General features: G+C 43.5%; 1 protein-coding gene across 1 annotated transcript in view; it reads right to left on the bottom strand.

Moving 5' to 3' along the window:
- The window catches only part of CNTNAP5 (contactin associated protein family member 5), a 439,165-nt gene that overhangs the window by 279,495 nt on the left and 137,554 nt on the right, over window positions 1-22,116 (bottom strand). The window lies entirely within an intron of this gene.

Here is a 22,116-nt window from a genome sequence, read left to right as displayed (position 1 = left end):
TACTCAAGGCAGCTTAAACCGGAGAAATTACTGTCAACAACGTATGGTACCGACAAATGTGAAAATCACTGGGGACCAGAATGGTGTCACTTGGTTGAAATGAGGGCGAAACAAGAAACATGCTCCTGGTGAATGTGCTCCCCACAAATGGAGTCTGCAATTGGGCAAGGGAATACCATGGGGCACACTAGGGGTGGAAGGCTCCTTGGTCCCAGATGAGGGTTGAGGCAGGCTGACAGAGCAGTGTGTGGGGAAGCTTGACCTTCTGTACCTAAAACACTGTGGGGCCTCTTTCCTTTTCCTCATCGTATCACATGTTTGGTCAGAGTTCTTCTGGCTAGTGTCTTCAAAGGAGTCCCAGAAGTTAGTGGAGTGGTGGACATTGTCCAGCATTCTCTGCTCAGCACCTCATCTGGAACTCTGATTTTCAACCTTTCACTCACATTCCAGTTCCTAGGGTTTTTTTTGTTTTGTTTTGTTTTCATTTGTGGTTGCCTGAATTCAGCTCTGCCCTGGGCTTTGTGGTTCCTCCCCCTCAGTTTTGGGGGCGAGCCTTCCACCCCAGTACCTGCAATAGGTACATAATACACAACTCCATCTGTGACATCTGGGATTCTGTACTCAGTCTCTCCCACCAGCATTCATCTGCAGAACTTCTGACCCCACTCCCATCCACTTCCAATCTGACCACCATATTCGATTGACCCTCCCCTCTCATCAGGGGGTAGACAATGCGTGTGATTCTTTTGGCCCCTCCCTCCAACAGACTGTCCCCTCGACACACACCCCAATCCTACTCCATAGCCTTCTCCACTGTGCATCTGCATAAGGCCCAAGCAGACTCTGACACATTGTTTTCACCGCTCACTGAAAGGCAATATACTGGGCTGAATAGCCAAAGTATCAGGAAACTCTGCCTCACAGGCATCAGAAATATGCACCACAGCTGCAGGTGAAACTGGATAGTAACAGACCCACCCTACCCATACAGAAGGTGAAGGGCTTTTATAGTTGGTCAGGTATTCTGCACAGCCCCACCATACAGACCTCATAGTGCGACAATGGCCTAGGTATTGGGAGTTGAGGCAGATCCTTGAGCAATGGGTAGTGAGCGTGAGCTGCAGTAGCCCAAAGTAACCTCGAGATACATGGTCTCAAGATACCTATCTGAGTCATAGCTGATAACATTCTCCTTTCCTAGAGAAAGCCAGGTACTGCGCGCCTACCCGCAGTATATTATCCTCCGCCTCACTCTGCTATCTGAGCCATACAAGCTGGCAAGCAAGCGGCTTGGAGTCAAGGCCTCACCCATTCCCGCCTACTCCTGGGAAAGTGTAAGAAGTTGAATGGCCGCCTTTACTCCCACACAGCCAGAGCCAAAGTCCTGGTAGTCCATGTCAGGGAAACAGACTTTGGGGGCGGACAGGAGAGATGCGACAGGGAGAGAGATTTCTTACACCCTTGTGTGAGTTCAAGCCTAAGTCATGATCTCTGTCTTACAACTGACCATACCATTGGAACCTTCTAGAAAGAGGAGGAGTTGTACTTCAATAATGTACCGTGTCTTATATTTATAAGAACTCACAGGAGATAGCGGGAAAATGCCATTGTCCTTCACACAGCCCAGGTGAGCCCTGCCAGCATGAGATATACAATCCCCTTGAGGAAGGACACATAGGGATTTTGCAAAGGAACTTTGAAGGATTGTATTACACCGTTTGCCACTTACATGAGACTTTTCATCAAATGATTCATTCATGCCGCTTGGCAGATTCTGATAGATTTGCTCAGACAACAAAGGACCGAGTATGTTTAACACAATGTTGGCTAGAGGATAATAGCTTAGGATGTCTTTTAATTATGTATTGAGATAAAAAAGGGAAGAGAAAAAGCTTGGATTTAGAAAAAACCTTCAATGTGGGCTGGCTAATTAAGACTGATTTTGCCAATCACTGCCTCAGAGCACAAGACTCTGTTTTACCAGACACCTACAGCAAACCTGTCAGCTGCTTAGTAATCAGTACAGCTTCTACAAGCGCTATCCATATTGAAAACATGGTGGGCTCAAGTCTGGCCCATGATGATTGTCTATAACTCTCTGGGGTTTCTAGCCTCGTCAGGTGCCGTGGGGGTCTTGGGAGTCATCACACTCCAGTTTTCCACCCAGCAGCTCACAAAACAGCAGCTGGGACTGGGGTCCATGAAGCTCAACTGGGGCATAAGCCCGAGTCCGTGCTCTAACTGGGAGATTTCCAAGGCTCCTGATTGGGTCACAGCGTCTATTTAAGCCAGAGGAGGAACCAGAAGGGGGTTTGCAGAACTGGGCTTCATTGCATCATTGACCGCTGGTTTGGTGTGTACCTGTTCCTATCTTCTGATCCTGCCCTCCTGGTGGCCTGACCCTTAGTAACCGTCTCTTGATCTCTGCCCTCTGGTTTGTCTCTCAATTCTGATCTCCTGGCATTCGCACCCAGCCTGATTCCTGAGAATTGGCTTCTGCTTTCTGGACCCTTGGCCCATGCCTGATGCTAACACCTAGATCAGGCTGCCCAGGCCCTGGCCATCCTTTAGCTTTAGATTACTCATGACAAGTGCAATCAATAAGGCTTGTTAGCCTGAGGTTTGGAAAGGGCTGGGATTTTTCCCTGCCCTATGCACATTTTATGATAGGACAACGAGGCAGCATAGATGAAGCACTTCATTATTTATGACACTATCAATCAATGCACTCCATTGTTAAATGAATTAAACTAAGCTACAGTAGTTGGCTTTTCTACTCATTTTAAAATCCTACAAAAAAGTAATATTGATTTGCTAAAGTCCAAGTGCCATTTCATTACATTTCATTCTCAGTGAAATGGAGAGCCACTGGGCCCCATTCATCACTGTCTTGCAATTTGTGTGGCCATGTACACCAGCACAAAGAAAGCATAGAAAGCTCCCAAAGTGGAATAGTGCTTTGCACCCACTCTGCAATGGTGAGAATAACACTGCAGGACAATGATGCATTGTGTCCACTGCTGTCATCACAGCAGGTCTTTATTTATACATTGCGACCTTCTAAGGCTTGCTTACTGCATTGGTGTTCTTCCGCCTTCTGTAAAAAAACACAAAAAAACCCAACACAGAACAGTTTTTCTTTCATTCTCATTTTTGAGTTAACTTTTTTCTTTTAATTGATTGTGCTTCCTTTTGTTACCTGGCTTAGGGAGGTAGGGTAGAGAAAAGGGCTGCAAGGCACCATACACTCAGACACTTCTATGCTATGATTTTTTTTGTGATTTTTTTTTCCCATGTAAGAAAAGACCTCAGGGCCCAGCCTTTGTAGAAAATCCTCAGTGGCTAGGATAGCATATGTAGGGCATCCCATCAGCACTATATTAGTGAAATGCTCTATAGTCCAATAAGAACATTTAAGCTCCAAACTGATATCTCCAAAGCCCTCAACAAGGCTGGGGGAAACTGTACTGCACATCTACGTCTTTAAGGTACAGCACAGAACTCTCACCCCACAGGTTGCAGTGGGGGAAGTGGGTGAAGGCAGTGTGAAGCCATTTTTGTGCCCTCCTGATTTTAGCCTTCTCCAGAGGCCAGAGTGGAGCCTGGCAGTAATTTCAACACAGCCCTCAGGGACTGCGTAAATTATGCCAGATGGTCCCTGGCTGCCTACAGAGAGCAGCACTGCTTAGAATCTCCACCACACTACATGCTGCAGCACTGTGACAAATCCCTTCCACCCCAGCTTTTCCCCTATAGCAAGACCTGTGAGAGAGATCTCAGTAGATGGCCTGTGGCTTTCTCCCTTAGCTCCTGCACTGAGAGAATTCTCGCCCAAACAGATCCGAGTCTTCGAGAGCTCCTTTATGCTTCTCCAGCCCTTTTAATCAGAGTGCGGGGATTAGGCTCTTACCTTATGCACATAAGAACAAGTTCTGCCTTTTGTTAGATGTGATTCATGCAACCTCATTGACTTTCATAGGATTGCACAGGTATAAGTTAGGGGAGAATTTGGCTCAAAGGATTTAATTCAGTCAACCTTTCTCAGATCTTTGGTAAGCAGCATCTCTCACCACCAGGAGAGAAAACAAATGCAGAAACTTCAGCTATTCATATTTAAAGCATTGTAGGAAGTCTTCGTGCTGTTAGGCAGAGGAAGCCAATTTAAAGGACTATGTGTCATAAACAGATAGCTAAGGGTTAATGTCTCTTTCACCTGAAAAAAAAAAGTAACCTGAAGCACCTGACCAGAGGATCAATCAGGAAACAGGATTTTTTCAACTCTGGGTGGAGGGAAGTTTGTGTGAGAGTCCTGTGTTCTTGGTCTTCTGCCTGTATGCTCTCTCGGCTATGAGGGGATTTCTATTTCTTGCTTTCTAATCTTTTGTTTCCCAGTTGTAAGTACAAAGGATCAGCTAGTGATTTATATGTTTTTTTTTTGTATTTACATGTCTATAGTTGCTGGAGTGCTTTGAATTGTATTCTTTTTGAATAAGGCTGTTTATTCAATATTCTTTTAAGCAATTGACCCTGTATTTGTCACCTTAATACAGAGAGACCATTTTTATGTATTTTTCTTTCTTTTTATATAAAGCTTTCTTTTAAGACCGGTTGGAGTTTTTCTTTAGTGGGGAACTCTAGGGAATTGAGTCTGCAGCTCACCAGGGAATTGGTGGGAGGAAGAAGTCAGGGGGAAATCTGTGTGTGTTAGATTTACTAGCCTGACTTTGCATTCCCTCTGGGTGAAGGGGGAAGTGCTTGTGTTTCCCGGCTGGAAAAGGGGGAGGGTGAAATCCCTCTGCTTAGATTCATGGAGCTTGCTTCTGTGTATCTCTCCAGGAACACCTGAGACACAAGGGATTTGGGTCTTGGGATCCCCAGGGAAGGTTTTTGTGGGGACCAGAGTGCCCCAGAACACTCTAATTTTTTGGGTGGTGGCAGCTTTACCGGGTCCAAGCTGGTAGCTAAGCTTGGAGGTTTTCATGCTAACCCCCATATTTTGGACGCTAAGGTCCAAATCTGGGACTAGGTTATGATACTATGGTTATATTATGTACATGCTAATTTTTGGTGTAAATTCAGGGCACTCCATTGCTAGATTCTGGGGATGATTTGCTGCCTTCATTAATCTAAGAGAGGTCTAACATTGTGCTAATCTTCTGCCTTTTTTTCACCTTTCCTATCTCAAAAGGATTGTGGCCTCCAATTGAGGAAAATCACATTACACCCCACCGTACAATAAGAAAAAGCAGCCCATGGCAGTGGTTTTCAACCTGTCATCGTTGGGCCCAAGAGGGTCTGCAGACTATGTCTAAGATTTCTGTGATTTGAAACTTTTTAGGGGTCCGCAACTGAAAAAAAAAGATTGAAAACCACTGGCCTCTGGTAAAACTGTCATGACTAATTTTAGAGCACAATGTTTTTCACTTGCTTAATATACTGGCTACTTTGTACAGTATTGTCACACAAAAAACAGCAGCAAAAATCAATTCACAGCTTAACATGCAATTATTTAACAATCCCTAAGAATTTAAGTACAGTGTATGGACAACAACGAACAGTCCCTGGATGCCTCTCTCTCCTTACATAGATCAATGCCAATAACTTCATGTTTTAGGAAGAGAAAGCAACACACTGAGAGCTACCAAGTATGAGAAGAGCAGTCAGAGAAAAATACGTGTTTACAAATGAAAAAGGCAACAAACCTGGAGTCTCTGGACGTCCTGGATGCCAAAGAGTTTTGTTCGAGTAACTATAAGGATTGGGACCACTACAGAGAGCTCTGCTGATTGAATCAGAGATCTAACAGTCAGGCATCCAATTTCCATTCCCATGTTTGCTGGCTCTTAAGGAAGCTGCTCAAAATCTAAGAAAAGTCCCCGGGCCTCAGATTAACACCAGTAAAATGGAAATACTACCACCCTCTAGAAAGTGAGGTGTAGACTCCGATTCACCACTCCTTCACCTCACTTTTAGCCTGATGTAACTACTGATTTTAGTGGAGTCATAATGGCATAAAAGTAGAACAACAGAATGGAGAACATGATCCTTGAGTGAAAGCGTTTTACACTCCTTTGCAGAGGGGTAAGTGACCAAACAAGGAGCAGTGCAGTGGAGAATCAATCTCACATGTATGGGCACATTTTGGGGGAAAATGTGTCCCCTTATTCCCATCAAAAAAAATTGAAATTCAGGTTTTTTCAACCAGTTCTACTTAAAATCAGCAATGCGTTTAAAGACTCTTGGATGAAAGCTGACTTTGATTTGGAAAATATTATGGTGTACAACTCTACACATCCCTGCAGTGATCTCCATGAAGACCCTTCAGTCTAGGTCCAAAATACCTTAAGATTGCTTGACCTGTGGGACATGCTGGAAAAGCCTGATGTGGTTAGATGTTTGGCTGTGGGGTGTGTGTGTTCACCCTGTGTGCTGCCCCAGCTCTGTGGAGAGAGCCAGCACAGCAAACCATCCAATTACCACAAGATCTGTTAAGGTACGAAGGCATCAGGCCAGGTTTATGGTTGACAAAGCATGGTAATAGCATCTGGCAGACTCTATGAGGATGTGAAGACGTGTATGTCCATGGCAATTAACGAAGCACAGTGAATGGTGGGACTTTCCATTCCCCCCTCGGCTGGACAAAGATACTTTCTCGGAGCTACATCTTTATATTCCCATACAAAACAAGTTAGTACTGCCTCTGACATGGCTAGTTATCACCTTGTCCATGTTGGTTTGATCACAACATCTGTTACGTACTGTCATCCTCACCTTATCTTCTAGGAGGGGTCAGTGTTCCTGTTATCTTCGGGGAATGTGTTTGTTCCATCCTTGATATCGAGATGTGTTTGTGTGAGTACTCTGTGCCTAGCACTTAGGAATGCGTGTTTCTGCAATATCAGCCCTTTTTTTTCCAGATTGTGAGAGCAGGTCCTGCCTCATACCAGGCCTCTGATACAAGATCTTATGTCTCAGGCTTGCTTCCTACTACAACTGAGGACAAGGCTTAGGGGGCAGGTTTGGGCATGGGGTCTTTGGTGGAGTGGAAAGAGGTTTGTTTCTGTGTTTATTGACTGGTATGTTAATTTCTGTATGATTCGTCTGTTGGATGATATTTTAAGTTGATTGTAAATAGATGCCTAAAGTTAGGCTCCTAAACACTCATTCATCTTGAGATCATAGGTACTTGGCCCCATCTCCATAGTATCTGAGTGCTTCACAATCCTGAATATATTTATCACGTCAACATCTGCCCTGTAAGGTACGAAGTGCTATAATCCTCACTTAACTGATTGGGAACTGAAGCACAGAAAGGTTAAGTGACCTGTTAAGAGTCATATAGCAAATCCATGTTAGAGCAAGGAACTGAAGATTGAACCACTCTCTCGTGAGACTCAGACTAGACCCCTAACCACTGGAGCTAACATTTGTGCCAAATTAAGTGACGGGGAGTGATTCTGAAAGGTGCCAAAGCAACTTACATCAACGGGAGCTGGCCCAATTCATCTGAAAATGAGACCTCCGTTTAGGAGTTTAACTTTAGGCATCCAGTAGAAAACTTGGCCTTAATTGCAATAAGGGTGCCTAATTTTTTTTTTTTTTTTTTTTTTTTTTTTTTTTAAGCAGGTCCTTCATGATTCTTTCAAACTTGGAGGGGGGAAAAAAAAAAAAAAAAAAGATAAACCATGTAGAAAAACATACAGTACAGAAAAAATCACTGTCATTTCCGCAGAGTAAGAAGTGTGTATTGACCAAGGGTGGGGCGTGTCTGGAGGCAGATGGGCTCTTTTGCAATTTCATTGTACAGTCAACCATATGAAATAATTCCTTGGATTAAGTGCAATCATGATAAATAGTGAAATTTGTGAATACCTAGGATCAACTGATCAGAGCATAACTACTTGTAAGTTACTCCTGAGGCTATTGTAAAATGTTACAGCAGAATCATCATTACTTGTATCATGGTAATAAGTCATACTCATCACTGTCTTCTCAGCCATGGCATCCTGAAATTCTGTTCACTCTTCCATCCTTATTTCACTGCTACCACACAGATTACCGCACCTGTTTGTTTGCTTCTAATAAGTTCAGCCTCTTTCAATAACTGGTATTTACCTTTAATGTTGCAACAACATGCCCTGCAAGTCACCATTTATTTCTCTTGACCTTCATAATGATTTGTTCTTACCATAATCATGTAATCCACATACTGGAATAGTACATTCACATTTTGCAAGACCGTAAGCTAAAAAGGTTAATGGATGTGAAAACATTACATGCTTTTAACCATCTACTAAGGCAATAGCAGGCCTTCTGACTAAGATGATGCTTTGAAGAGAAGAAACAAAGTCACATGGTGGTAGGAAGGCCTTGTTCTGAGACGAGATGCACTTGGGTTGAGCCCTGCAGTTCTCTTTGAAGGACTGGGGTGTATACAAAACATTTTCTGTTTCTTTTTTTTAATTTCTGTCTGACCAGCCATGAGAAATGGAGAAGAAGAAAAATATACTCCCTGAGAAGAGGTATCTGAAGCTAACTAGGCAGGGAAGCACACAATGTCCTATGGAAAGAAAGAACAAAACAGATGGATAAGAGAAAATGGGTGAAGAGCAACTCAATCCAGTTGTCACTGTTATAACAGCACCACCCAAAGTGCTATGTACTGTATAGACAGACACAGAAAAATGGGGTGGAATCCTGGCTCCACTGAAGTCAATGGAAATTTTGCCATGGGTATCAAGGATTTCAACCCCTGGTCTCTAACTTTAAAAACTTACAATCTATGCCCCAATATTGTAAAATATATGCATGTCCCTAACTTGAAGCATGTACATATAGTCCCATTGAGCTTAAATTAAGCACCCGAGGGTTTTCAGCATCACAGACTAATGCCCTTACTCAGGTACTGTAGTTCCTTACTAGTTAAGTAATCCCATTGATGTTTATGAAGAAAAAAGTCGCAAAGGATGGTACCACATGATGTCAGGAAAATTATAAAAAACTGGCCCTATGATAAAAGGCACTGTTTCCATTTGAGAATTACATATGGAACAGAGACTGAACTCTGAACTTTAGCCTAGAACTCAATGCTAGCATAATCTAATTCTTCCTCTGTCTTCAACGTCACGGTATCTCTCTAACCTAGGAGGATGAGCAAAGCAGAAACTGAATCGCAGCTGCTTCTCCAATGTAGGCATATTCCCAAATAATTATGGGACATCTATCCTTCGGGAGCTTCACTGCTATATTCCATTTCACGGCAGAGGGAACGTGCTTCTTTTCACACTCAGTTTTTAATATCATTAGATTAAACTGCTTTACCAAAAGCATTTTCATCACTAGGAAAGTTTGCACATACTGCAACTGCTTGACCTAACTTCCTGGAGCCTGATAGTCATGCATCCTGCTCTTCTCTTTTCTGCTTATCTTTTCAAAAGGTTGCTTTTTTTTCTCCTGTCCTCCTTTATGGTTTTCATGGTTAATCTCCTTTATTGACACTAGGTCATGCAACTCTCTGTACCTCTGCAGAGGTACAGTCACACTCCATTAATACTGAGTCAATTTATCATCATCATGGATGGGTTGGATGATGGTATTGAAAGAAAGCATTAGATTGAAGTTCTCTCTACCAGCAGCAGACAGGTCCATGTTCAGCCATCTATATCTACCTCACCTGTTAATATATTTCTCTTTCTTCCATTTTTTTGTAAGACGTCTATGTCCATTATTGCTCTTACTTGAGGAGTACATTATTTATTTTTTTTAAAATTATAGCTCTTTAGTCAACTTACATTTTGAAACTCAAGTCTGTTGGTGAAGATGTCGGTTTGTTTGCTACTTTCAGCTGCAAGAAATGGGTGTCTTCGCCCTTTGGCTGCAGCTATCGTAGGTTGGAAGGGGAAAACGTGGGGAGAAATGCAGACTATCACAGAGCCGTAGGTCATATATCATACTGTTGCCTACACCAAAGAGACCCACATCCACTTGGCATATTTATGTTGCCATCCCCTGTTCCCAGAGTAAGCTCACTGGGGCATTAACTCTAAAGCCTGGTAGGAAATGAGAGTTGCTGAAGGAAATGAAAAGGTAAGAAAAGAAAGGAGGAACCGAGAGATAAGGAAAAAGGAGAAGAAATAAATGAGAAAGGAGAATGGAAAGAAGATTCTAGAGGATCAGCAAAGAGGGAGGCCAAAACCAAAATTAACAAAAAAAAATGACCCCTTTCTGAAGGCCTTCAAACCAAGCCAGCAGCAGATCTCCTAGTTCTCTTATTGTTCTAAGGGGCAAACAGGCTTTCTGCCTTTCCTTTAGGCAGTGGCTGGGGAAGGAGCAGCTTAACAAAACTCAGTTTTGTCTACACAGCAGCAGTGGAGTGTGATTCCCAGCTCAGGTAGGCAGACACGCACTAGCTCGAACAGTGTTAACTCACTAAAAACAGCATGTGGCTGTGTTGGCAAAGATGGTGGCTCAAGCTAGCCACCTGAGTACAATCCCACGGGACCCCCGGGTCCATACAGGGCTGGCTAGCCCAAGCCGCCTAAGCCACGCTTCTATTTGTAGGCAGTAGCTAAAGCAGAGCTAGCACATATACAATTGAGCTGAGAATCACACCTCCCAGCTGCTGTGTAGATATATCCTAAGGATTAGGGTGACCAGATAGAAAGTGTGAAAAAACTGGGGTGGGGAATAGGCACCTACGTAAGACAAAGCCCCACATATCAGGACTGTCACTATAAAATCAGGACATCTGGTCACCCTACCACAGGATGTGTCTTCACTTCAAGTGAAGGTCTGACTGTAGCATGGATAAGCATACCTTTAACTAGCATGGGTAACAATAGTAGCACTGGCATGGTGGTGTAGACTTCAACATTGGCTATTGACCAGAGTACAACTCTGCCCAGGACTCTGGGTACATACTTGGGGTTCCCACCCTGTACGGAAATCTGTGCCACCATGTCTACAACTACTATTTTTATACTTGCTAGCTAGATGAAACCGGTCATGGGTCTGCCTATCTGGCCTACCATCCTTCCTTCACTTTTAGAACTGCAGGATTGGAAGAGACCTTGAGAGGTCATCTGGTCCAGTGTCCTGCACTCAAAATCAGGACTAAGTATTATCTAGACCTTATCTAGTATTACTTGCCATGTAGACATACTGTTAAGGGACAAATTCTGACCAGTGGTAAATGACTACAACACCAGGGCAGTCAGTATTGCTTAGACCTCATCTGACTTCAGCTGTTGGGACTGGGAGGGATTTAGGGAGAGAAAAATTACAGATTTTCTGGGCACCAGCTTTAATCTTCAAAACAATCCTCTTCCTGAGGATGTTTAGGCTTCTCAGAACTGCCAGTTTAAACTATAAGGCCCAGGCTCAGATGCTTTTTTGACTTAGCATCCAAGTAGGGATGTAGATGCCAGGCACATTTTAAATTGATCGGTCTAATTTCCAAAACGGATCTTGCTGTAAATGAAATCATTACTTCTGATAACTGAACCTACACATGAAACACTCTGCAGCATTCAAGCTTTCACCATAAATTCTCCAAAGCCCACAAAACAAGAATCTGCTTCAGGGAGGCCTTGTCTGTCCTCATAGCTCGTCTGGGAGCCTGCATATTTTAAAGCCAAAGTAAGTAACTTGAATTAAGCGCTCCCAGGGCTCACAAGCTCGACTAGTTTTTTTTCTTGAGTCAAGGTAGCTTAGTGAGGCAAGTCTCCCTCATACTGTCACAGCTGTAAAAGTTAACCTATGTATGGAAACTTCAGAATCTTCCCAGACCTATATATCAGCCACTGGGGATGGTGATCTACTCTGTATCCCATACAAGTCCTTTCCAACTAATACTACAGAAGTGCTTCCCTACATATTGGTTTGCTTACCAATTTTCCACTCCTCAATTATTCAGAGTTGACTAACGACACCAGAAATTTCAGCTGAATCCTGTAAGCCTGATATGTTTAGCTCTTCCAAAGTGTCAGATACATATTTAAACTTCACAATTAAGTGATAACCTAATAAACATGGCACATTCTAAAGTAGTACTGATAAGTTTATTAATTCTCGAAATTTGGGGTTCTCTCTTCCTCCACGAGGGATTTTTATAAGACTTTTTCCCTACAAGAAAGTAACATTTTGAATTAAAATTAACCAGAACAAGGACCCTCAAGGTGAATGGTTGCATTTTAATTTTAAAAACTTTCATGCTACATAAAAATTCAAAAGCCACTGAATGCAAATAATTCTTCTTTGTAGTGGCCAGAAAAATAAAATAAATCAACCCACACACTGTCCTTTATACTAAAGCATAATATTTTCATGTATTAAAAAAAGATTTCAGCACCCCTACAGTTTCTCTCTCTCTTTTTTTTTTTTTGCACTTAGGCAACAGAGCATATATTAAATATCACTCATGTGTATCCTTTGCCTATTCTAGGCAATTGGGAACAGTATTTCAAAAACTGGAATATTAAAGTAGAGGCTTTGACAGTTACAAAAAGGATCTGATAAAACTTGCTTCCTAATAATAATGAGAACAGTAAATAATTTTAAAGCTCTTTCTACATGTAAAAAAAAAAACACCTTCTCCAACCTATGAATAATAAATCTATATTACGCTGAAGCTAGCAGGAAAAAAAAAAAAAAGGATACAATTTTTATTCTACAAGAGGGTATTTTTGGAATGGCAAAGAAGATGCTACCTCTTCAGCATTCATGGCTTGGTACAAAAAAGTAGTACTACTTGTCAAATGAATTCTAATTGGATGACTGGCTGGAAAGTTCTCCCTCCACACCGTAACGCCATCTTTTCATCTGCACAAGATGATCCAGGAGTTAACATTCAGGGTAGTAAACTGACTTAATAAGAAAGTTCAGAGTACAGCAGTTATAGAAGAAGAAAAAATAATAATTGGTATTCTACATTCCACCTGGGAAGAATTATCAGGAGGGCTTTCAGCTGAAGTATTTTGTCTTTGTCCTTCTAGTCCTGATTCAGAGCTCATGGAAGACAACATGAAGACCCTCAATGAATTTAATGGGCTTTGGGCGATGCTGTATAAGATATGAGACTAGGATGTCCATGTAACCCTAAGGGATACTCTTGACTGGATACTCTTGACAAATACACTAAGGAAAATGAGGTTTTAATGCATCAGAGGTCTCTCCATAAATCATCTACAAGCCTGTCAGTTTTTTGGTTTTGTTTCTCTTCCCCATTGGCCTCCTGCTCCCCAGGCCACAAAGCTAAGTTCCAATTCTAGTATGAAAGAACAGGGGAAAGCTTGCTAGAGAGAGACACAGAGATAGACACTTACAGAAAGTGATTAAAAAAAATCGTATCTGGGTGACCTGCTCTATATTGATGAATTTCAAATATTTACATTGGAAAACTGGCTCATTGCTAATATTTTAGGCCAAATTCTGATACATACAAGAGTCCATCAGTTTACATAATTTGCTTAGAGGTTTGGATAAGATTAGAGAGACCTCTTGCTTGGAAATGGAAATTCTTTTTGTTTGCTTGTTTTTTGACATTCTGGATTTTGTGTGTTGTGGGTTAACATGTTGTACTCTCCTTTAATTTCTAGACATCTTAATCCCAATCATGATATATCTGCTGCTCCACAGAGAAATGTAACCACTTCAAAGACACGCCAACATTCACGCTTAACTGGCAGTCTCTGCAGAACCAGGAAAGGAATAGCACGAGCACTGAATGTCAACCTTCAAGTACACAGATAACCCTCTGTGCAGAGTTGGTTTACTTGAGAATTTCCTCCCTGAAAAATTCCAGAGAGATTTACAGTAGATATTGTTCACCTGCTCAAATTCAACATGATGGGCTAGACCCTCAACTAACGTAAATCAGCACAGCCACATTAACAGAAGGGACAAGTGCTGGATGAGCAGATGTAACAGGGAGGTGATGGGAACCTCAGCTATGACTTCTATGAATTGACACCAATTTACAGGAGCTCAGGATTTCGTGCAATATTTGTTTGCAGTTCTCCTCCCGTTCAAGTCCATGAGCATGGAAGGAGAATTGGGCCCTCATTAATGATCCTGTTTTGTCTTGAGAACAGATCAATAAAATCAAGTGACTTATTTTGCAAGGAAGAATATTACATGTGCTCGTGTTTCAACCAACCCTAAAGCATAATGAATCATTGGTGTATGGAGAATGCACCCCAGATAAACAATGCACACATAGCAGAAATCTCAGCATTCTGGCCCCAATTCAGCAAATTTACATGTCTATGTTCTGGGGAATATCAGACCTTCACCCGAAGGTTCATTTTCTCATGTAATTACTAGACCTTTTGATGCCCAGATACTTTTTCATTGTTGTCCCTTTTAAGATAAACAGGGAGTTGAGGTCAGAAGTATGAGTGACAACATAATTCCTTCTTCCTCTGTTCTTGGATGGGATAAACATCAGCTCTTTTGCTCATGTTTTAAGAGAAGGAGCAATTGCCTCACTCAGGTAGAGACATTTCAATGCAATCTGAAGTATTTCCCTGGGAAAACCATAGGGCTAGGAGATTTGTGAGAAGTGTTTAATTTAAAATATCCAGAGGTTTTCAGAAATCAGCAAAGGTTTGGCAGAATTCAGACTCCCCCCCAAGTGCCCTCATCTCTTGTCTAGGAGTTGCGGAAATGTACAGTATAAAGTAAGTGCTGGAGGAAGGCAGTGGGTTAGACCCTCAACCCCTGGTCCAGCTGCTTTGCATGGCCTTTACCTTTCCTGTGTGTGCTTTAAGCATATGGAGTGGGAGTAGGGGGAGAATTCATCCACCTGCTCAGAATAGCACCATCTAGTGGCAGGAACTATGCTTTAGAAAAAAAGACAAGTCTCTCCACCAGCAGCCCAGGAGGTCCAGGTCTGATCTAAAACCTAACTCTTCTTTCATCTCAGGAGCAACACGATCAGTTCTTATCATTGCTTCCCCACAGCCACACCTCTCCCTCAGACCCTCATTGCATCCCATCTCAACTACTGCATCCTCTGCCTCCTCCCTAGCCTCCCAGGTACGCACATTACCCCTGTACAGTCCATATACACAATGCAGCCTCTAAACGCCTCTTCCTTGCCCATGAGTTTCATACAGCACGCTCCTTTTTGAATCCCCTCCACTGCCTCGCCATCAGCAAATGCACCTGCGCATTTAAGCTCCTTGTCACCACCTTCAGAGCTCTGGGTCGCTCTTCAATCATGACTCATCTCCCGCATCAGGCTTCCAATTAAATTCCCCACTCCTCCTCTTCAACACTGCTCCTAGCCTTGTCCACCCTTTTGTAAGCACTTCTCACACACTCTGCCCTTCATGCCATACCACCTCCCTTTGCGCATTCCCCTCATTCTCTACTATGTCTGTATTCAGTTCCTTCTTAAAAAGATCCACACTGCCATGGTACCTACAGAGACTTAGGCTGATTTGTATGTAGTTTGCCCACTCTAGTTCCCATTCCACTTCTGCTAACCACGGCCTACAGGTTTGTTCTTGTTTGACCGCAAGCTCCTCAGGGCAGGAACCATCTTTTGGTGTCTGGAGAGTGTTCAGCATGAAGTGGGTACTAACATAAATATATAACTCTTGAAAACCCAGACAGTCCCAGTCAAACCAGAAGAGTTTGGCAAGCGTGTCTTGGCTCTATGAGCTAAGAGGTGGAAACATTATCTAAAAGTTGCATCTGGGGTAAAGCTAGCCAAAATATACATATTCACTAGAAAGGAGAAACTTGCAAAGAAGGATCGAAGCCTTGAAGAGTTAGTGTAGCCAATTCTTATGAACGGTGCTGTGATCTGAAGTCTTCCAGGTGTCCAGGAAAGAGGCACATCATGGGCAGAAGCACTGCAAACTTCATCCATGGTGCCTTGTCAAGAAATCTTGACCTTAGCCTGGAAGTACAACCCCCAGAGATGGCAGCGGTTCTCTTTGCCCATTCAGTGCCAAGCAGCATACACAACGGTGCTTTTTATATTGTTAGCATCATTCCGTTAGGCTTCAGCTAGATTGTAACAGGCTTTTCATGAGTGAAAGGCTCCAATATCTCGTTAACCACTCTCATAAGCCATTCAATCCAAATTAACATGACCCAGAAGGGCCATAGAAATTAACACAGGTTTCAGTGGGAAAATCAAAGAAAATATTTGTGTTTTGTATTCTGCAAATAATTTTTCCCAGTTGATCCCTCTCTAGCCCATCTGCAAAGCAGATTCACTAAGGAAGCAATTCAGGTGAAAAGTAACTTCTCTCCACAGCCCTGCAGTCAATCCAACTGTTATTGTTTCCAAATGGCTTTCAGCTGTGGGCGGATCAGCTTTAGTGCTTTATCGCTGGGACATTTTTATTTGGCTAATCTTTGGAAATTGTTTGCTATACACAAATTAATGATCCATTTCCCCTTAGCATGTTGGCTTCATAGCCTGTGCATCACCCCACACCTACCTCCTTCTCATTTTAATCTATTTGCAAATGGTCATTTTCTCTCTCGGCACCTGTAGGATGTGATATGTAGAATGTATATTTTAGGAGTTGGGACACGTGAAAAGATGCCTGCTTGTCTGGTAAGGAACAAAAACAGCCAGGTGAAAAGTTTGGTCAGCAACCTGATCAGGTGAACAACTCGGTCAGCGATCCAATCAGGTACACAACTGAGTTATCAAGCTAACCTTAGAATTAGGCAGGAAAGTGTTTATACAATATAGAATACATACCTTTGTAATAATGTATTTAAGGCGAGCGACTGAATGTGGGTGTGCACTAGCATTTAACCTTATGCTGTGGCCTTTTTCAGTGGACTGATCACTCACTGAAGCAGCAAATAAACGACATACTTCTTCAGCTCCAGAGTCTGTCTGTGAACCTGTGCATTCTAGGTAGCAGGGAAAAGAACTGGTCAACAGCACCAAACTATAAGTGGCTTGAAGGATTATTTGGTCTATATTTATTGGTAAATTAGAAGGCACAAATCTACAGCTTCATGTGTCTCACAATCAGGGCCGGCTCTGGCTTTTTTGCCCACCCCCCGAAAAAAAAAATGGCATGGTCGGAGTGGCAATGCAGGGGGGAGAAAAAAAAAACAAAAACACATACCTGCGTCGTGGCCACAGCACGGGTGCAGGGGCACTCCCTGTACTGCAGATGTGCCCTGGTTAGCGAGGGGGAGGGGGGGAGGGAGAGGGAGAAGGGAGGCGGCCAGGGCTTCAGCGGGGCACTCGGCACACGGCCCCTCCCGCTGTACCACCTGCTGGGCGGGCTCCGCACTGCTCCAGTCAGCGAGGAGGGAAGGATGCAAGCTGCTGGGCTTGCTGCAGACCTGGCACCAGCTGGGGCAGGCGGAGCGCGCAGCCTGCTCCCAGCAGGGCACTCTCCTGCTCCACGCCGCCACCCCCTACAGGGTGGCCAGATCGGCAAACCAAAAAAAAAAAAAAAAAAAAAAAGCAGCCTAGGTTTGGGCGGAATGCCGCCCCATAGAATCTGCCACCCCAAACACGAGCTTGCTTGGCTGGTGCCTAGAGCTGGCCCTGCTCATAATGCAGTACCTAAACTAGAAATGAAATTCGACCAATGAACTGAAATGAACTGGCTGGCCAAGGTCCTCCAAACTGAAAGTAATCAATGTTAACAACCATATTCCACCACCAATCAGTCTTCAACCTACCTCCTTAACAGAAGCCTGGAGGGGGAAAAAACACGGGCTTTGCAACATGCATCAAAAGTCTGAACAGGCAGACTGTGGGTGTCTCAGTTAGCTGGCTATGTGGTTCCACAGCATCACTGCAGAATTTAGAGCATCTCTGTAATGACCAAGCCTCACAACACACAAAGATACCACATAAGCAGTCGCTTCAGTCTCTAAATTGTTAGATTGCTGATGAGCTGTGCCTACTGCCCATCACCGGTATTGTTTCCTTGTACTGCCCTATATGTCTGTTTGTAGCCATGTGTTGTCTCTTGTCTTATACTTAGATTATAAACTCCTTGGGGCAGCGGCTGTCTTTTTGTTCTGTGTTTGCACAGTGCCCAACACACTGGGGCCCTGGTCCATACCAAGAGGTCCTAGGTGCTACAAATAAATAATAATAAATGATCCCCACGAGTAACTCCATGTAGAACAAATTACAAATGAAGATGTATTTGGATCTTAATCACTTCCTTCCTAGAAGGCTCTGCCTAACCATGTCTGGAAGAGGCATGAGTTACAGGAGACAACTTTTAAAAGCTCAGAACCATTGGCCTGGTAATGTGAATCTGAATTAGAAGTGGATTAGCCATGTCGCAATCTTAGAATCAGTCCAAAGTTAGTGCTAATCATGCAGTGATCCCGGAGGGGATCCAGGATGACCTGCCATACACTTAATTGTCACAGAACTGCAAGGTGAAAGAGCAGCTGAAAAGGAAGTCTCTGGAAGGCCGTACCTTTACTTGGCACGCCAAGACTGGCCCAGCACCTTCTTTCCTAGTTGGACATAGCCACAAGACTAGGACTTTTCCCTGTCTTCTCTCCACAAGGGCAGAGGTGGTGAAAATGGTGATAATTCGTGGGTATGCAGTACTTAATACCAGTTGGACTGGTGATAATTACTGCACGCAAAGGCGATTCGCACATCCAAACACATTTAGAGTAGAATGAGATATTATAAACAGGCTTGGAAGGATTTGCTTTTTAATCAGTAAGTGGTTGTATGACACTTCCCTCAGCACACCCACAATCGTAAGCCACAATGTGTTACCCCTCTGCCCCAGCAAGGGGAAGTTTTGCTGAGGCTTGACCTATATGTCAGCAACCTACCATACCAGTCCGTCTGTCTCAACAATAAACTCCTTGGAACTCTGCCAGTTTGTTACCTGCAAAGCAAGCTTAAAACAGTGAACACCAATTCATTAATTCCCCAGAAACTTCTCTTTGCAGCATCCAGTCCCTCTCAGGAGAATGCTCAAACATTATTAATCTTGCTGCCTCCAAAAAGACAGTACAGACGTCAGCCTGTTAGGTTAGCTGAGGACTCACTCTATACCTCAATGTAACAGTACTAAGATCATTTATAGTAAAATTAAGAATAAATTAATAAAGACCAGTGAGTAAGTGATTTAAAGGAAGAAGAGACAAGTATGATTGCAAACAAGCCAACACACACTTTCTAGGGACTAATACCTAATCTCAGTAAATTAAATTTTCTGCCTAACCAGTTTTCTCACTTACATCACAGTTACCAGCACCTCCAGGCCAGAGGATCCAATGTTCACAGAATCAAAGTGTGCTGTCCCCTTTGTTCCCTAAGTGTTAGAAAATTAAGGGGTTCTCTTCCCTTCGTTTTATAGTCCAGTAAATCTTTGAAATGCATTCTTTGAAAAGCAAGCCCAGTTCTTCTACACTGCTGGTGATTTGATCCTCTGGTCAATCGACTTTTTCAAATTGATATAATCACTTTGTTTACCTTAGATGTAAGTGTACTTCCATTGTCTTTGGACTCCCCTTGCTCAATTGACATTAGAGCCATAGGGAAAACAACATTCCTTTGTCTACAACAACTTGTGCATTCACTCTACTCAGATTGCTTGGTCTGAACATATTTTAGGAACATATTTCTGGCACACATACCTTATTCTTTATACACTAACTGTGTATACTTTATGCAATATTATTAATGTCCAGCGCATCATTGGTTTTTATGATACCTTACAAGACATCGTTTGACAAAATATTCTGACAATATTTGGTGTCTCTTTGCCAGCTGCCATTAAGGGGCTGTCATGGTATAATTCCCCACTCTGAACCTTAGCATCCAAAAGATGGGGTACCAGCATGAATTCCTCTAAGCTCAATTTCCAGCTTAGTACTTGTAGCACTGCCACCAACCAGGAATTACAGTGCCTGGTACATTCTGGTCCCCCCAAAACCTTGCCCGGGGACCCCCAAGACCCAGACCCTCTGGACCTTAACACAAGGAAAGTAAACCCTTTCCCTCACCATTGCCTCTCCCAGGCTTCCCCTCCCTGGGTTACCCTGGAAGATTACTGTGTTTCAAACTCCTTGAATCTTAAAACAGAGAGGAAAATTCACCTTCCCCCCTTCTTCTTTTTCCCCCTCCCAGACTCTCCCTGAGAGAGAAAGTAATCCTAACAGAGAGAGGAAATTAATTAACCTCTCTCTCCCCCTTCCCACCTTTCTCCCCACCAATCCCCTGGTGGATCCAGACCTCGTCCCCTGGGGTCTCACGACCGACCGACCGACCAATCAGGTTTTTAACAAGAAAAGCTTTTAATTAAAGAAAGAAAAAACAGTAAAAATTATCTTTGTAAATTTAAAATGGAATGTGTTACAGGGTCTTTCAACTATAGACACTGGGAATACCCTCCCAGCCTAAGTATACAAGTACAAATTAAAATCCTTTCAGCAAAATACAAATTTGAACTCCTTCCAGCCAAATACACATTTACAAATAAAGAAAAACAAACATAAGCCTAACTTGCTTTATCTACCTAATACTCACTATTCTGAACTTATAAGAGCCTGTACCGGAGAGATTGGAGAGAAACCTGGTTGCACGTCTGATCCCTCTGAGCCTCCAGAGTGAACAACCACCAAGAACTAACAGCGCACACAAAAACTTCCCTCCCTCAAGATTTGAAAGTATCCTGTCCTCTGATTGGTCCTCTGGTCAGGTGACAGCCAGGCTTACTGAACTTGTTAACCCTTTCCAGGCAAAAGAGATATGAAGTACTTCTGTTCTATTAAGTCTTAACTATCTGTTTATGACAGGCTTATTCCTAATAATAATAAATATTCTGGTAAAAATCTACACATAAGCAAAAGAAAGAAATACTGCTTGAGAACTCAGTTTGACTTAAGGATATTTACTTTGTATATTCTGACGTGTGTTTTACAGGTTCTAAAGCTTTAACTTTTTGAACCTCAGTGTGCCATTAACTATCTGTTCCCCTGTAAAGGGGTTGGGACTCACCACCCACAGCGCCTCCTGCTGGTGACTCTGGGAATTAGCTCGATTCCAGTGGAGCACCCCCTCCTGGTGGTGTCCCATCCGTTGTTCTGCCTTCTGCTTTCCGCTGCTGTCGCTGGACTCGCGTTGCTCCCTGCTCGGCAGCGTCCTCTTCGAGGCCACTGCCCTCCGGCAGCGTCCCTTAGTCCATCTGGACCCTCTTCTGGGGATCGGTAATCAGCAGTCCTCCACTCCAGCCACCATGTGCAACCACACACCCCAAAGTCTAATCCCTCTTATCAAGGATCTGGCGTAGGCTGTAACTGCCGCACCCTATGGCCGATGGCTGGGTGTACTGCAAGGAGGAAGGGGGGGACCCAGGCCCACCCTCTACTCTGGGTCCCGGCCCAGGGATCATCTGGCATCAGCCTCGCTGTCCTCTTTCTTTCCCCTCCTCTGTCTGTTCCCCTGGGCCACTTCCCCTATGGCCCCTTGCACCCGCTAGGCCCTTGCTTTTAGGGCCTGCAGCCTGGCAGCTCTGGGCTAGAGTCTTCTCTAGCCTCCCTGAGCCTGCCCAGCACTGCGCTGCGCTGCGCTGCGCTGTCCACAGTGCTAGTCTCCCCCTTGGAGACTGACCTTCCCCTATCAAAGGCCTGGGACAGACTGACTGTTCCTGCTCTGGGCAGCCTTTATATGTGGGTGAGCCTGGCCCTGATTGGTTCCCTCCAACCTGGGCCCTGATTGGCTCCCCATAAGCCCTTTTCTGATTGGCTCCCGGGCTGTACAGGTTCCCTGGCCTGCCACAGCCCATCCTCCCAGAGAGTGGGGCAGTCCGCCCCACTACACCCCCTATTGTCTGACCAACCCCATCATTTCCCATTACTATGAATATCTAAAATTGATAAAATAGAAAAAAATGCTTAAAATAAACTGATATCTGCTAAAATTATATAAAAAAAATAAAAATCCAATTCTGCCATGCCTAAGCCAAGCAGAATGCACTCAAACAATTAAACACTAATGCTTCTAGGGTTTCTCTCTGACCTTGCAAGAAGGTTTAAGGACATGGTGCTAAAAATGCCTTATCATAAAATAGCTCTTACACTGTTGCCAGTCCTGGTGCTGTTCCAGCCGTGATGGAAAATAATTATAAATCCGACAAT

The sequence above is a fragment of the Gopherus flavomarginatus genome, chromosome 10, assembly GCF_025201925.1.
Source record: "Gopherus flavomarginatus isolate rGopFla2 chromosome 10, rGopFla2.mat.asm, whole genome shotgun sequence".
Taxonomy (NCBI): Eukaryota; Metazoa; Chordata; order Testudines; family Testudinidae; genus Gopherus; species Gopherus flavomarginatus.
This window is presented reverse-complemented; position numbering and strand designations above follow the sequence as displayed.